The sequence below is a fragment of the Otolemur garnettii genome, unplaced genomic scaffold, assembly GCF_000181295.1.
Source record: "Otolemur garnettii isolate 467f Iridium unplaced genomic scaffold, OtoGar3 scaffold00003, whole genome shotgun sequence".
NCBI classification, from domain to species: domain Eukaryota; kingdom Metazoa; phylum Chordata; class Mammalia; order Primates; family Galagidae; genus Otolemur; species Otolemur garnettii.
This window is the reverse complement of record NW_003852398.1, coordinates 40,455,141-40,470,116: the sequence shown is the minus strand read 5'-3', so window position 1 is coordinate 40,470,116 and position 14,976 is coordinate 40,455,141. Positions and strand designations below refer to the sequence as shown.

Sequence of the window (14,976 nt, the reverse complement as noted above, 5' to 3'; positions counted from 1 at the left end):
CTTGCAGAAACTCTCAACCCTCTTCTCTTCACCCTCCCTGCCTTGGTTTTCCCCCATTTTCCCAGCCCCAGTCTTTCTCAACAGACACCAGAAGCACCTCTGAGCCTACTCTGATGGTTCTACACCAGCCTGAGCTCCTGAGTTAGCCACATACAGCATCCTTTGACTATTTCCAGAATACTGCTTCCCACCACCCCTGCCTGGGCTCAGATGCCTCAGGCCACCCTAACTTCCTGAGCCTGTCATGCTGCATTAAGGACATCTGTGACTATGCTGTCTCTCTTGCCTAGAATACCTTTCATCCTTTTGTCAACCTGCTGAACTGATCTATCCATGGAGCCTTCTTGGACCTGACCACAGCCTGGAATTGATCACTGCTGTATGTTCTCAGAGCACAGATCCCAGTATGTGTCTGTGTGCCTGTCTCCCTGCATACTACTTAAAGCCAAGCTCTGTATTCAACTTATCCCTAGGTCCCTGGGTCCCAGGAAAGGTCCCAGGAAAGCTGCCCCCACTGCCACCCTGCTGACAGAAGCATGTCTTCACTTCTCAGTGAGTCATACTCCTCTCCAATAAAGCAGTCTCAAATCTGTATCCTCACCAAGGGGGTTTTCTTGCAGAGATTCTATTCTTTACCCCTCCTCATGTTCTTTCAGCATTCTAACTATAGTTCCCAAGCTACAGCCTTAGCTAGGAAAGAATTCTGACTAAGCCATGCAGCCTCATGACACCCAGCAATGTGTGCTGGTTTTTAAAACACCCTTTGGAAAATCACCTCATAACTGTGAAATCTCCAGAGAAACCCATGAGTGTGCCAGTCTACCCTCTATGCAGAGGTCTGTGGAGGTGTGTGGGAAGCTCCAGCCAAACACTAATGGTGGAGAGAGAGTGGCTGACAGGCAGGTGACAATTGGGCATCATGATTAGTATCCAGAAGCAAAAGACTCATCTGATGCTAATCATGGCTCTGCCACCTACTGGCTATATGTCCTTGGGCACATCTGTCACATGGAGATGACAGAAAGGACCTGAAAGAACTGGTGGCAGAATTGAGTCAAAGCATGTGTGTAAGGTAGGTAACAAAAATGTATATAACAACAATGTGTATAAGGTGAAAAAAGGTCACTTTGATGCATAACAGATCTGGGACATTTGTACAATGAAGATGTTGCTAGCTGCTATAACAGATAAGTCCTTGCTACTTATTTCTCATTCATGAAAATTCCAAATGGATTTCCATGATGGGCTGGTGCTTCTCTGCCACACAGTGAGTCACGGATCCAGACCCCCACCCCCAATCTTGTGACTTTGACATATACAACGTACAACTCCCACAGCTGCCTTGGAAGGAAAAAGACCATGGAGAACACAAGAAGATTTTAAAGGGCCAGGCCTGATAGTGGAACACATCTCTTCTAACCATGAGCCATAAACTAGAACTTGGCCACATCTAATTGCAAGAGAGGTTGGGCTATTTGCTCAGAAAAAAAGCAGAAGCTGTTAGTCTCTGCCACATGATAAACCAATTGAAAGCTGACCCTTAGGCCAGTGACTGAGTGACTAGCCAAAGCCTGCTGGGCCCTGTTTGACCCATGTCCTGCACCCAGCCTAACCTGAGGAATGGACAGTCCTATATCACAGACAAAGCAGCTCCTTAACCACCAGCTTCCTTGCAGGGCACTGAAGTTGGTCACAGAAGAAGAGCTAAATCATCTGGTGAAACTGATAAAGGTATGTCCTTCCCTCCTCACCCATCCTGATGATGTGAGCCATCTGAGACAGTGACAGGTCTTTAGGTAACACTGTATCCACTCATCAATGCACATTAGCTTGGCTGCCCTTTTGGCTGTTATCAGTTTAAGAAATGAAGATTCTGTAGCTAACCCTGTAAGGATCTCTGTGGTCCTTATCTCTGCAACTCTGTCAACTGTAAGCCATTCACAATAAACATTATTAACATTGTTTGCAAAACCTCAAAGCTTACCTAGAAACAAAATATTGAAGAGAAGCTATGTGGAGAGATAAGCCAGGCTTGAGTGAGAAGCAAAGTCTTCTGACTACAGGCCCCTCAACAATCAAGACATTACTGGAACAACACAACCTGTTCTCAGAGCACTGGACTCATTAGAGGAATACCTATGAAGACTCTGTGAAAGAGACAGACATGGGAACAGTAAGCTTCTACTATTTAGCGGGGGGTGAGAAATGAAAGTGCCCTAGAGGCCCTCCCACACCTAGCGGGCACCATAACAGTTGGCTTGTCGCGCTGCAAACCACCTTCACTCCCACCTGCACCTGTCAGGGGTGGTCAGCCTTTTTTTTTCCTGCCACACACTGGAAGAATAAAAGAGTTGTAGTGGTCCACACATTAAATACACAAACACTAATGAAAGCTGATTAGCAGGGAAAAAAAAGACCGTTCATACTTTTTGTACTATCTGATACCACAATAAAGCAAAAAAGTCCTCACAAAATCAGCATGCAGCCCACAGGCCACAGGTTAAGCCACTTCTGCTTAGCATACACAGCTTGCTCAGTGTGGAGCACCTCCCCAGCCCTCTGTCTGGAGTGGTGCCAATGCCTTCTCTGGTAATGCAGATCCATCAAGGAGCTCCCTCCTCTGCATTCTTGCTGAGGCTGTGCCTCTGTCCCCAAGTCACAGTCTAATTTGTGGCAGTCCCATGCCTACCTAGACTCTGGTCCTGTGCATGAGGCCCACCTGACCTCCAACCCCTCTCTCCCTATTTCCAGCTACCAGAGTTTTACTAAGCTAAATCCCTACTGGTTCCCTCAATGGGTATGCCTGCTATGGCCCCTGGGGCCCAGCTGAAGATGCCCAGCTCAGTCAACCCCTATCCTTTAACACATTCAATTACTTACCTCAATATTACATGAACTATTCTGCAAATGCAATTTCCAGCCTTTCCTACCAACCAGACTGCCACTCTAGATCCAACTTACACATAAATGCTACCCCATCCTTAGCACTCATTACACTGTGTCATCATTGCCTGTTCACTTGTTGGTCTTGATGAGATGGACCAATTTGCTCCGTTCACCACTGTATCTCCAAGCACCCACATCCTGCCTGATACTGCTGGATAGGAGGTGATTAGTCAGTATTTACAGTGGATGAGGTTCTCTTGACAAAGAAGGGGGGCTGCATTTCCAAAGGTTCCAGGACTCAAAGCTAGAGACATCAGACAGGGACTTCCCCTGATACCATTCATGTACATATGCCTGACCAAATCCCTGTGGGACACCAGACTCTCAAATTTCAGGGAGCTTGTGGAGCCATCTTGGGAATCCCCAAAAAGTGAATATCTCAATTGCTCTGATAACTGGCAATGGGTCACACAGAGGCCTTACAACTCTGTGAAAATTCTATGGCTACAATATCTCTGCTTTTGCCTTCAGCTCAGTAATATAGGCCAGAAGAAAATATTTACCTTTCTCACAACTGTAGTAGACCGACCCCTGTTCAAGCTATGGCAGAAAATCTTTAAACAATCAAATACTCATGAAACCACAGGGATGGTCATTCATGAAGTCTTGTATTATCTAACCAATGAATATGTGCATATTGATCCTGAACAAAATACTGATTGGAACTAATGGGCAGATCCTAGTTAGAGAGCCCTACCTTCAGGCTCTGAGGATAAGGGAATCTGAGGTACCAATGCTCAGAACACTATTGATGTGGGAGGACTGCCCCATCCATTCCCTATAACTGGATACACATCCCCATATCCACATGCATTTGTCACCATCCTACCAACTCCAATCATGAAGGCAAACCTGAGACATTTAATTCTGAAGGGCAGGACACTAATCCTGTTTACAGCATTCTCTTTCCTTTACTCCTATCAAAGCAAATGATTAACGGTGTTACTGCTGTCAGGTCCCCAGAGGCAAGTGGCACACAACCACCACTCACAGAGGCGAAGGTTCAGAAGCTGCACTCTGATTGGCTTGGAACACAGAAGTGCTCTTGTACTCTAGCCAATCAGAAAAACATTTCTCTCCATTCATAAAACACAACATCATAAAGTAAGCAAGATGATTAAAGAACTTATGGTCCACCCTCAGTAAAACAGAGGACTGCAAACAGAAGAGACAAACTAACTGAGATAGCAAATAAATCCTAAACCATGTATTTTGTTTTAGCAGATGTATCTCATTTCATGTGTTAGGGGGATTTGGTGGGGGGTGGGCAGATAGGGCCAAATCCCTGTGGGACATCAGATACCCAATACCCTGTGGGTAGTATTGGAAGAGGAGCAAACCCCAAGCACAGTGACATTAACCACAAGTGGAGAACAGTTTGAGGGAAGCCAGTCTGGGACTGAAATTTCATCTCTGCAAACCCACTCCATGGTGTGCTTCCTGAGCAGCACTGAAGGAGCTGGCCCTATCTTTTAATACATAGCAAGTCACTGTCTGCCTGCTATACAAGGAAACTTTCCTACATAATTCCCTTCTTTTAAAGATTGTACCAAAGTCTAAAATAACCATTCCAATAAAGGTCATCAAGAGAAAAGTCCAAAGGTAAGCTTCAGCAGACAGGCTTAGTATTTAGAAGCCACTTGGTATCTGTTGACTAGATGTAGCCTTTCCAGTAAGAACAGAGGAACACCTGATTGGGCATCTCTCCTGCTCACAGCCCTTTAGTGGCTCTCACTTCTCTTACAGCAGGGGTCCTCAAACTTTTTAAACAGGGGGCCAGTTCACTGTCCCTCAGACTGATGGAGGGCTAGACTGCAGGCCCCAGGACAAGTCGGCTGCTAAGCAGGACAGGCAGCGGTCGCAAAAACACCTGGCAGACTGGATAAATGTTCTAGGCAGGCTGCATGTGGCCCGCGGGCTGTAGTTTGAGGATGCCTGTCTTAGAGTAAAGTGTGGTTCTGAGCAGGGGCCTTTGTGATTAGTCCCTCTGCTGTGCAGCTTCACCTGGTTCTCTACAGTCCTTCACATGACTGCTATCCTTTTCCTCTGAGGTCTGCACATGTGGTTCCACAGGCCTCAAATATTTGTCCCCATCTGCCCCTCTTTGCCTGGTCAACTCCTATTTACCTTTTCCAAGCCAGGTTACGTTTATGGTTCCTGTCTAGGTCACTGTCTGCTGGGGGTTACTGTGGCCTCCTGTGCTGACTTCATAACTGCCACTTGCCTGTCTTGTTCTCCTAATGTCAGCTTCCCCCAGGGCAGGGACTATTTCTCAATCATGGCTGTCACCCCAGTGTCTGAGCCAGAAATGATTCTCAGGAAAGACCAATATAAAGACTACAAGACACTGACCTGGCAGGTCTGATCTAAGAAAAAGCTATACAACTCTTTGGAACAAAGAGCTGAACTACTCAGGATCAGAGCTGAGGCAGGGCCCCAAGTACCTCTAAACCTACAGAATGTGGGAAGGACTCACCATAGGACAGGTCTAGGCCCACTCACTCAGGTCTGTTCCCAAAATGGGACTCTGCAAGGCCTATCACAAATCCTTGGAGACACTCAAGAACTAGAGGCTGCTGCAATTCTGATGAACACTAGATATAGATTTTTGTTGAGTTCTTTAGCTTGATGTTTTCCATTTATGACATTTTAAAAAATAAAATCTCTGGGGGCAGCGACTGTGGCTCAAAGGAGTAAGACGCCAGCCCCATATGCCAGAGGTGGTGGGTTCAAACCCAGCCCCGGCCAATAAATAAATAAAATCTCCTGTCAGTGACCTGGGGCAGCATTAGCTCTCCAAGTATTAGAGGGAGAATCTAGAATGCATGTACTCTCAGTCTATAAATGGGGAGGGAAGGAAGGGCTCACCTCAAGTTCTGCTCTTTCCATGACCAAAAGACACAGCAGACAGAGATATGTCATTCCCTGGTCCTGGCCCATTTGGTAAAAACCAAGCCAGTGACTATGGTTTGGAAGAACATTAGAATATCGCATGTAAAGTTCCAGAGAATTCTCAAAGCTTAATAAAATGTGAGCTATCCTTACTTCAATTTGCACAATTTTTACTTATGTATCACCCTATGCCTTACCTAGGAATCAGCATTAACAATGGTAACAGATGAAAACAAAAGAACAGACTGGACAGATTTCCCTCTCTCCTTGTAAAACTAAAGTGGATTAGAATTTGGAGTCTTAAGAGTTTTGCTCTTAAGAGTTTTTGCTCTTCTTTTAAGAAAAAAATTAGTTTAAAAATATATTTGTCCTCGTCAGAGTCTCTTGTGCAAGACTGGATCCTAGTGCCCAACTGAGGTTAACTGCATACAGGGGTATTAATTCTGGTGGCAGGCATGCAGTGTCCATTTTAGAGTTAGTAACACATCTGACAACAGGTTAGTAGCCTAATGGTGGACTGCAGTAGGTGGATTCCACCTAATTTACAACTTGAGTCTGGCACCCAAACCTAAGGCAGTTCAAAAATTCCCAACTCCCTGGAGCAGGAGCCTTGGAACAAAGCACTCTCCACCCCCACCCCCACCTTTAAGAGTAAAACCTCAAACCACTAAGGTGGAAAAAAGAGGGACGCTAGCTAGAGTGCCTCTCTAATCGTCCATTCTTATATGCTGTTTATTGGATCGTTAAGATCTTATAAGGACTTTACAATAATTTTTGAATTCAAGGTTTGTTTCAGCTTTATTGTACAGGAGTCTCTCACTTTCAAACTCGGAAACATTTTTCTCCAAAATCTTGTCCAAAAAGAGCCTTTCAAACAATCTACTGACCAACCCCTTGAATGATTTGCGGTCCCTGCAGGAGTGGAAGTATTAAGTATCATCTCACACACCTGTTGTCAGGTGACACAGCTAGCAGCATCCCGCGCACGCACTCACCTCCCTACTCCTCCCCACCCCGGGCGAGTCTCCTCACCGCCAGCCTCCACTAGGGAGCCTACCGCCTTCCGTAGTTACCTTTTAAAAAACCAAACCACAAAAGACAAAACCCCTTCCAACCACAAAGCAAACAAAAGACCTACACTGAGACAATCAGGAACAGCAGGGGTTCCGTGGCCCCTCTCCAGCCCATCCCTGGACACCCCCACCCCCAGCCTGGCTTCAGTCCCGCGAACAGACCCCACCCCCAGCTCTACCCTCCCAGCAGATGCGAAGCCAGACGCCTAAACCTCGGCCCCCTGGGGCCCGACTTATTGTGCCCGGGCCGGCCACTCAGGGGGCGGCGGGCGCCTCACCAAGTATAACTCCGCACACAACAGCTCCCGAGCACCCGGGCCCAGGCTGGCCAGCCGGCGCCGCGGGGCCTCTGGCGTCCTCGGGCCCAGCCCGCGCGCCCGCCTCAGGAAGGGTCGCCGGGGGAGGTACCAGAACTGTCTCCTTCCCACAAAAGCTCCCAGGCGAAGGGAAAGGATGCTTTTCGAAGAGAAGTTGGTTTCCGGGTTTGCTTTTTGAACAAAACCGAAGGGAATTCCGCGCGGCCGAGCAGGGCCTGAGAGGGCGCCGTGCGCGCGCAAGGCCACGGCGTGGGCCGCGCGGAGTCGAGGGAACGAGCCCAGCCCAGCGCCGCCCCGGTGCGCGGCAGGCCCCGTCGCTCCCGTGTACCGTGGCGAGACCCGAGCGGCGGGGACAGGGCGCGCGGCCAGAGGGCCCGCCAGGCACTTACGGGGCGGCTTGGCGGCGGCGGCGGCGGCGGCAGCAGCAAGGTGTCTCGGCCGGAGCCCTCTCGGCCGCTCGCGCCTTTTCTCTCCGCGCTCCTCGCTGGCCCGCCCGCCCGCCTCCTCGCTTCCCGCCCGCACGCCCCGCGCTCGCCCCCTCCGCCGGGCTCCGCTGCCGAGTGAACTGGAACCACTCGCCGCGGCCCGGGATTCCCACAATGCACAGCGCGCCGCTCGTCACATCCCATCTCGTCCCCGCGCGTCCGGCCACCCCTCCCTTCGCCGCCGGGCGCCCGGCCTTGACCCCAGTCCCGCACTCCTCAACGCCGGCTGCAACCAGGCGTCCACCTGCGTGAGGGACGCAAGGTCCGACCCACGATCCCGCGGAGCGCCCACAGCTAAGTCCTTGGAAAGGGTCAGGCCTGCAGGAGAGGCGCTTCTCCAGGGTGCGTCCCAGTCTCTGCGTCTCGAGTGAGCGCCTATGGTGTGCCTGGCGGTGAGCTCGGGGCTTTCGCCACCACATCCCTAATAACTTGCCATTAATCCAGGGAAGAGGCATAATTGTTATTACTAGTGATCACTTTTCTCTCCCCGTCAGTGCAACCCCACGCCTTGGAATCCCCGCTGCCTTTACGTGCACGCCAACCCCAAGCCCCTGTCTGCCCCCAAGATCACCTTCTGCACACTTCACTCCCCGGGGAGTTGTGCATAGTCAAACCCCCCTCACCCCGAACCTGCTTTGCCTGTGCAAGAGGTTAGCTACTTCAGCAAACTTTCGCTTTTGGACCCAAACAGTGATTCCTTATCGTCACACGCATTTTTGAGAACTGCTGACAAGCTGCAAGAGGAGGGGCCGTCTCAAAGCCCATCCTTATTTGCTTAAACTGGTTTTTCGGCTAAAGGCATTAGTGCCCTATCCCGGGTACTTAAATAAGGACCTTGGCAGTGCTCCCCTCTCTGAGAAGTGTGAAAATGAAAGCTACCTCTCTACAGCTGTGAACTCAATTTGAATAGTAATACACAACCCTCGGGGTTTAGGTGAGGTGAAGTTTGCGGTGAAGCTGCTGGGGTTTATGGAGGTAATTAAAAACTGCCCCCAGCCCTCAGGATACATTTGAATAGTAGGGACCTAAAGGCTTCCACCTCACCATGGTGCATTACACCTCATTTTCAAAGTTTGCAGAGCAGTGTTCCGATACGTGTCATCTATGCATTCATTAATTCAATTAAGTGCTGCGGACATACTCTGTGCCTTGCACCGGTTTGGGTGCTGGATATGAAGCAGTGGACAGGACAGGCAAAATCTAGGCCTGCCTGGAGTTTGTAGTTTACTGGGTGGACATGCAGTGGGAAAATAAGGCCGGAAGGGCAATAGGGTGTGTGAGAAAGGAAAGAGGTTTCAAATTTTAGAGAAGGCCCCAGGAGAAGGTGACACTTAAGGAAAGACCTGAAGAATGAGGGAGCAAGCCCTGTGAGTATCTGGGGGAAGGAGTGTTCCAGGAACCAGGAATAGCAAGTACAAAGGCCCTGGAAAGGAGTGTGTCCAAAATAGTCTAGACCCAAAGAGTCAGCTGGGTGTGGTGGCTCACGCCCCATAATCCTAGCACGCTGGGAGGGCGCCCTGGGCGGATAGTTTGAGCTCCGGAGTTGGAGACCAACCTGAGCAAGAGTGAGAACCCAGCTCGACTAAAAACGGAAAAACTGAGGCAAAAGGATCGTTTGAGCCCGAGAATTTGAGGTTGCTGTGAGCTATGATGATGCCATAGCACTCTACCCAGGGGAACAGAATGAGACTGTCTCAAAAAAAAAAAAAAATGGATTTCAGATTCTATATTGCAATTAACATTTAAGAAACTATTACTTCTTGAGTTTTGATATAGGGTCAAAGAACATCTGTAGTTATCTGAAAAGCCTATTAAAGTTCTCAATTCTTTCCCAAATACATACCTTCCTAAGGGCAGATTTTCTTCATGTGCTTCACACAAAACAACACACACCAACTGACTGAATGCAGGAAAATGGGTGAAGGGATGAAGGGGTGAAGGGGAAAAAACAGGAAATGGAGCTGAAGAAATGATGGGTCCCCAAGCAAAGCATTAAGGATATAGGAGGATCCCTCAGGGAATGGGTGTCAGGGAAAGGGCAGGCACACACACACACCTTTATTAGTGTGTTTTATGCTGGGTCCTTGGGTAAACGCTCTCAGTTCTACAGAGACCACTGGGTGAGGTGAGAGTCTGCACTCCTCCAACAGCTGATCTTGGTGCCACCTCCACGCTCCTGTGAAGTGTGCCATTCTCATAGAACACACTAGAAATATTGTGAGCTGTTCAATGCCCGCTGAAGCCCTGTCCCCACCTCCCTTCAGAAGACTCCACCTTCTCTCTCTCCTCTCTCCGCCTGTGCCCTGCTTTTCCACTTCACTGACCTGCCTCTTTCAACAATCAGACTCAGGAAGGAACACCGGCTCCTCCTCCTTCTCCGTCTCCTCCATCTCCTCCTTCTCTTCTGTTTACGATTTTATTTCCAAATTGCAAAATAAAGGCATGGTCCTCATGGAAAACAGAAAAGAAAAAAAAAAAAAAAGATTACCCTAGCACATTGCTAGGAGAGAATGCCTACTCCTCTTCCAGACTTTATATCTGTATCTACTTAGTATTAATCATATAGGGTTCTTACTCTGAGTCTATTTAATGCTTGTCACCTGCTTTTTATTTTATTTACTTTGTATTATTTGTTTCAGGTTAATTTGAGGGTACAGAGAATTAGGTTACAATGTTTTCATTTGTTGAGTCCCTTTTATAATTGTGTCCCGCCCCCAAGAGGTGTGCCACACACCCCAATGTCTGCCCATTAAGTGAGAGCACACCCAACCCCCTCCCTCCTACCCTCTTCCCCACTCCTTCGTTCCCTGCCCTCTACCTTGAATTAATTTGAGTTTTTCTCTTAGGTAGGGATGTATTAGATCATCCATTGGCTTCACATTAGTGTTGAGTACATTGGATTCTTGCTTTTTCATTCTTGAGTTACTTTACTAAGAAGAATGTGTCATCTGCTTTTTAAATGTAATGGTCCTTTGCTATGCGTGAGCATTTTACCAGGTAGTTACTCTACAGATTACAGTTCTCAAACTATTTGGATTTAGAGACCCTTGATCCTCTAAAAAATTATTGAGGATTCTGAAAAACGCTTGTTTATGTGGGCAATATCTATCAATATTTGCTTTATTAAAAATTAAAACTAAGAAAAATTAAAGTTTCATTTTAAAATCTTAACATGTAAACATCCTTATGTTAACATAAGGATGTATTTTATGGCTCGGCGCCTGTGGTTCAAATGGCTAAGTATTGCAAAGTTGCCAAACTCATGGTGACAGACACGAGTTTCCCAAAATTGTAATTTCTGCTTGAAAGTTCAAATTTATCACTGACAACATAAAGTCACAGTAGTTTTCCTTGAAGTGACAGGTTTGGTTCATTCACTTTCAAGAAAACATCTGCCACACACATAGGACCAAATTACAACTTTCATGAGCCTTAGGCATTGTCTCCACGGGACCCTTCCTCCATTAAAAAAAAAAAAAGCCAAAGGTCTACATTGGTATAAGGACGAATACCAGTGCTATCTTTTTTTCTTTTTCTTTCATTCTTTTTTTTTTGCAGTGTTTGGCCAGGACTGGGTTTGAACCTACGACCTCCTACCACCTATGGGGCCAGCGCCCTTCTCCAGCATATCTTGTGTCTTATATCTCTTGTAATTGCAGCAGTCAAATGTGACTTGAGTGTTGCAATTTTATTACATTTTTTCTTTCTTAGATTGTGTATACATTTTTTGGCACCCCTCTATATTACCAGACGGTAAAACTGTGCCTCATGGAGAATTCAGCCTGCACACTGCACACGCCCAATTCTGAATAACCAAAGTTTGTTATTCAGCCCCAAATTCTCCATTAAAAACAGTGCCACGGCCCACTGGAGCTTATAGACCCATGAAAATGTCTTAATTTCTTTTAAAATCAGAAGAAAACAAAAGTTATTTTAGATTAAAAAAATTGTAATATGTAATACATATTTCTGTCTTTTTACAGAGAAAGGGGTCCAAATATGTCTCGAGCCCGTGCAAGTACGGTGCAGTCCTGCTGTTAGTCGTTCTTTCAAGTAAAACTGGTGGTCCATGAAGAAAAGCTGTAGTTCAGTTCACAGCTCATTCACGCAAGCACTTTTCCTCAAGGTAACCATGTTGGTTACATGGCAGAAGTGCTTTATTCATACTCCCCATTCGGTCACGTAGCCTATTTTAAAACGTATCTTAAAGAGTTGATTTAATAAAATTAATACTTTTTACTGCTTTATTAAGAACATTCTAATGTGAAACCGGCTCCCTTTTGGTTTTTGGCTGGTGCTTGGCAATAAATAATAAGTTGATTTTAAGTACAGTTTGATTTCATTGCTGATGCTTGGTAAGTCACCAGCAGTTTTACCCACTATTATTTTTGCACCATTTTTGCAAAGGTCAGCACAATTAAAAGCTAAATAATGTCTTAATGTTATGATGAAAATAGTGGGTCTCCAGTTAGTTCTTCGACTTTGATTAACACACATGAAACCAAGAGGGGCGTGTGCACATGCAAGGGGCTGGAGTCCCCAGGAAAGAAAGCTTCCAGTAAACCTCCAGTGCTTCTCCCTCACCATCCTCCACCCCTACTAACAAACTGATGTGCTTCCATCCACTGAACAGATGCACTTATCAACTTTCCAAACTGAAGCCTTTTTTCCTCAATGGATTACTTCAAGAGGATATCTTTTTCTTCCGTCTGCAATTGGTAGCAAAATCTGACACTTGCCCTGGTCTTCGCCAACCCACACCTCCTCCTGTCTTTGTGAAGTAGTTAATGCCCTTCTTTAAGAGAAGTGCAGGTGAATACTTAATCTTAATGAGGAATAACAAAGAGGTCAAGGAAATCCATGGAGTTTCTTTTCTAGATTTGCTTTTCTAGCTTCAAATATCCTCTTCATCCTGTTGCTGCCCCCGCCCCCATAGCTGGGTTGAAAATACAATTTGAAAGACAGAGCAGTGGTACTCAAAGTCTGTCCCTGAAAACTTTTTATGGGATTAGTGGCTCAAAAATACTATCATTATAATATGAAAGCCTATTTACCTTGTTCACTGTGTTGACATTTGCACTAAGGACACAAAAGCACTGTGGGTAAACTGTTGGCACCTTAGCCTCAGTCAAGGCAATGGCCCCAAACTGTATTCATGGTCAAGGGATTCTATTCTTCACCCATCACTCACACACAGCGCTAGTTTCACTTAAGAACTAAGAATGTTCTCAATGAAACTAACTTAAAAAATGTTTAAATCTTATATTGCCAACATGAACTTGACAGCTTCCCAATTCTTAAAACCTTTTCTGATGAGATAGATGAAAAGTATTAACCCATAGGACTTTTTGATGTTGTATAACAAAATCTGTCAACATTTGGAAGATCTGTATAAGTTAGTAAACCAGTGTTTACCAGATGACCAATGTGTAGTGGCACAAATCCTGAAAAAATCCAAAATGCAAAATAAACCAATAGACTTAATATCTCAGAGTATGAAAAGTTAGTGATATGTTTTTGGATTCTACATAACTACTAATCTGTAAGAACTGACCACTGGTTGAATTTTGGTTTAGAATCAGAGAACAAAATTACCTTGAGCACATTAAAAACAAAAACAAAACTTTTACATAGAAGGAAAAACACTGTAAGAAAGTCAAAATTTGGATGACAAACTGGAATGAAATATTGGCAAAACTATAGCACGGATAGAGGCAATTATCCCTGTCATAGTCTTCTTGGACTGCCATAACAAAATACTGTAGAGTGGGTGACTTAATCAATAAAAAATTAGTTTTCCCACACTTCTGGAGGCTGAAAAGTCCAAGTTCAAGATCAAGATTCCAACAGAGTTTCATTCCTGGCAAGAGTTTTCTTCCTGGCTTGTAGATAGCCTCTTTGCTCTCAAATAGCATTTTCTCCTTGGGTGTGTGCTGGAGGCAGGGAGGAGGAGAAAGAATACTTTTCTTATAAAGACACTAATTCTGTCGGATTAGAATCTCACCCTTATGGCTGGGTGCAGTGGCTCACACCTATAATCCTAGCATTCTGGGAGGCCAAGGTGAGTGGATTGCCCTGAGCTCACAGGTTCGAGACCAGCCTAAGCCAGAGTGAAACCCCATCTCTAAAAATAGCCAGGCATTGTGGAAGGAGCCTGTAATCCCAGCTACTTGGGAGGATGAGGCAAGAGGATCTCTTGAGCCCAAGACTTCGAAGTTACTGTGAGCTATGACAAGGCACTCTACCAAGGGTGCCAAAGTAGGGCTCTGGCTCAAAAGAAAAAAAAAAGAATCTCACTCTTATTCAACCTTAATTCTCTCTAAAGGCCCCATCTCAAAATACAGTAACAGTGGGTGTTAGGGCTTTAAAATAGGAGTTTTGGGTGAGACAGAATTCAGTTCATAGCAGTCCTTAATGTGTAGTAAAAAACAAAAACCAAAATATCCCAAAACAAATGAACAAAAACTTTTCAAAAATTTGGGGGGAAAGATAAAAAGTCTTGTTGAGAGATGCACAGAAGATCTAACCAATTAACAGGAAGAGATATAAAAATAGTACTTGAAATATGAAAAGATGTTCCATTTCACTCACAAGAGAAGTACAAATAAAACCACACACAAAAACCTCTTCTTACATACCAGACTGGCAAAAGTTCAAAAGCTGGGGGCAGCACCTGTGGCTCAAACAAGTAGGGCGCCGGCCCCATATGCTGGAGGTGGCAGGTTTAAACCCAGCCCTGGTCAAAAACTCTAAAAAAAAAAAAAAAAAGTTCAAAAGCTTGAAAGGACACTGTTGGCAAAGCTGTAGGAATCAGACTCTCTAATACATTTCTGATAGGAAAACACACTGCTTCAAGTCTATGGAGGGAAATTTGATACATTTCCCCTTAATTAAGCAATTATGCTTTTAGAATTTAACCATAAAATACATCTCTAATGATAAGAAAATATAATATGCATGAGGTTATTCATTGCCTCATTATTGGTAATTGCAAAATATTGGCAACTATGTAAGTGTACAAGCATAGCAGATTTGTTGAATAAGTTGTGATACATACACACAATGGAGGCTATGTGTTTAGAAAAGAATGAAGAAGATGCCTATAAGCTGATATGAAGGAAATTCCAAGAGGTATTGATAAGTGGCAAAAGCAAAGTGCAGATGAGGATACAGTACATTACATTTTATGTAAGAATAAGGGGAAATCAATACATATCTGCTTAGAAATACAACTAGAAGTAACAAGACGGATAAACTATGAAA

General features: G+C 45.4%; 1 protein-coding gene across 6 annotated transcripts in view; it reads right to left on the bottom strand.

Moving 5' to 3' along the window:
* LOC100942755 (core histone macro-H2A.1) overlaps positions 1 to 7,915 on the bottom strand; it is a 67,952-nt gene extending 60,037 nt beyond the window's left edge. For 4 of the 6 annotated variants that reach the window (XM_003782177.2, XM_003782178.2, XM_012808460.1 and 1 more), the window contains exon 1: positions 7,618 to 7,915. The gene's annotated coding sequence lies outside the window, so the exon portion shown is untranslated. Of the gene's footprint in view, positions 1 to 1,984; positions 2,133 to 7,189; positions 7,207 to 7,617 lie in introns of those variants that run through there. The other 2 variants (XM_023516138.1, XM_023516134.1) reach the window with 2 other exon arrangements.
* Between the last annotated feature and the right edge of the window lie 7,061 nt (positions 7,916 to 14,976).